The following is a 2500-nucleotide window of genomic DNA, read 5'->3' as shown; positions in this document are numbered from 1 at the left end:
ACCATCTGAAACACTTACCCCATGCCCCGACCCCAAGACCCCCCAATCCCCTAACCACCTAACCCCTCAAACCCCTGACCATCCAACCCTGACCCTGACCATCCGAACCCTGACCCCTAAGCCTAACCATAACCCCTAAACCCCAACCAATAACCCCGACCACCTAAAACACTTACCCTAACCCCGACCCCAAGACCCCCAACCCTGGGAATCTAACCCAACCCCTGACCCCAACCATCCGGAACCTCCAACCCAAACCCTTGACCTCACGCCCTAACCATTTATCCCCTAACCCTCTAACCCTGACCATTTATCCCCTGACCCTCTAACCCCAACCGCTAACCCTAACCTTGACCATGACCATCTAACCGTAACCCTAACCCCCTAACCCCAATCCCCTGACCGTCTAACGTCCACCCTGACAATCTGACCGCCTAACCCCCTAACCCTAACCCCAATCCCCTAACCACCTAACCCTAACCCCAAACACCTGACCATCCAACCCTAACCCTGACCATCCAACGCTGACCCCTAAGCCTGACCATAACCCCCTAACCCCAACCAATAACCCCGACCATCTAAAACACTTACCCCGACCCCAAAAACCGCCAACCCTAGGAATCGAAACCAAACCCCTGACCCCGACCAATCCAAAACCTCCAACCCAAACCCTTGACCCCACGCCCTAACCATTTAACCCCTAACCCTCTAACCCAACCCTAACCCTGGCCCCAACCCCAACCCTCCAACCCCAACCCTCTAACCCTAACCATAACCATCTAACCCTAAACCTAACCCCCTGACCAGCTAACCCAAACACTTTACCCTCTAACCCCCCAAACCCATAACCCCAAACCCTCTAACCCTAACCCTCAACCCCAAACCCTAAACCTAACCATCTATCCCCCAACCCTCTAACCCAACCCGAACCCTGACCCTAACCCCAACCCTCTAACCCTAGCCCTTAACCCCCTAACCCTGACCCCCTTACCCTCTAACCCTAAACCCTAACCCCAAACCCTCTAACCCTTACCCTTAACCCCAAACCCTGACCGTCCGTCCCCTAACCCTCTAAACCGAACCCTAACCCAACCCAAACCATAACCCTAAACCTGGCCCCAAATCCCCAACCCTCTAACCCTAGCCATCTAACCCTAACCCCCTACGCCGCTAACCCTAACCCTCTAACCCTAAGGTCAAGGTCCCGGAGCGTTTCGTGTTACTTTGCCTAGGGAAAGCCACGCCGTCGCGGGTACGGAACTTAGAGTTTCGGCGACGTTTCATGTCGAAAAACGCACTAAGTCCAACTGTGGGACTTAGGTTTATTTTCGAAAAAAAAAAATTTTTTCCCCTTTTCCGAACATTTTTTCTGGTCTTTTCACACAAGACCCGCATCCACTACTGGGGGGTCAAGGTCCCGGAGCGTTTCGTGTTACTTTGCCTAGGGAAAGCCACGCCGTCGCGGGTACGGAACTTAGAGTTTCGGCGGACGTTTTTGTCCGCTAGCGGTAGTCGAGCGTTTTTGTCGAAAAACGCACTAAGTCCAACTGTGGGACTTAGGTTTATTTTCGAAAAAAAAAATTTTTTTCCCTTTTCCGAACATTTTTTCTGGTCTTTTCACACAAGACCCGCATCCACTACTGGGGGGGTCAAGGTCCCGGAGCGTTTCGTGTTACTTTGCCTAGGGAAAGCCACGCCGTCGTGGGTACGGAACTTAGAGTTTCGGCGGACGTTTTTGTCCGCTAGCGGTAGTCGAGCGTTTTTGTCGAAAAACGCACTAAGTCCAACTGTGGGACTTAGGTTTATTTTCGAAAAAAAAAAATTTTTTCCCTTTTCCGAACATTTTTTCTGGTCTTTTCACACAAGACCCGCATCCACTACTGGGGGGTCAAGGTCCCGGAGCGTTTCGTGTTACTTTGCCTAGGGAAAGCCACGCCGTCGCGGGTACGGAACTTAGAGTTTCGGCGGACGTTTTTGTCCGCTAGCGGTAGTCGAGCGTTTTTGTCGAAAAACGCACTAAGTCCAACTGTGGGACTTAGGTTTATTTTCGAAAAAAAAAATTTTTTTCCCTTTTCCGAACATTTTTTCTGGTCTTTTCACACAAGACCCGCATCCACTACTGGGGGGTCAAGGTCCCGGAGCGTTTCGTGTTACTTTGCCTAGGGAAAGCCACGCCGTCGCGGGTACGGAACTTAGAGTTTCGGCGGACGTTTTTGTCCGCTAGCGGTAGTCGAGCGTTTTTGTCGAAAAACGCACTAAGTCCAACTGTGGGACTTAGGTTTATTTTCGAAAAAAATTTTTTTTTTCCCTTTTCCGAACATTTTTTTTGGTCTTTTCACACAAGACCCGCATCCACTACTGGGGGGTCAAGGTCCCGGAGCGTTTCGTGTTACTTTGCCTAGGGAAAGCCACGCCGTCGCGGGTACGGAACTTAGAGTTTCGGCGACGTTTCATGTCGAAAAACGCACTAAGTCCAACTGTGGGACTTAGGTTTATTTTC

The sequence above is a fragment of the Silurus aristotelis genome, assembly GCF_946808225.1.
Source record: "Silurus aristotelis genome assembly, chromosome: 15".
In the NCBI taxonomy this organism is placed as follows: Eukaryota; Metazoa; Chordata; class Actinopteri; order Siluriformes; family Siluridae; genus Silurus; species Silurus aristotelis.
This window is presented reverse-complemented; position numbering follows the sequence as displayed.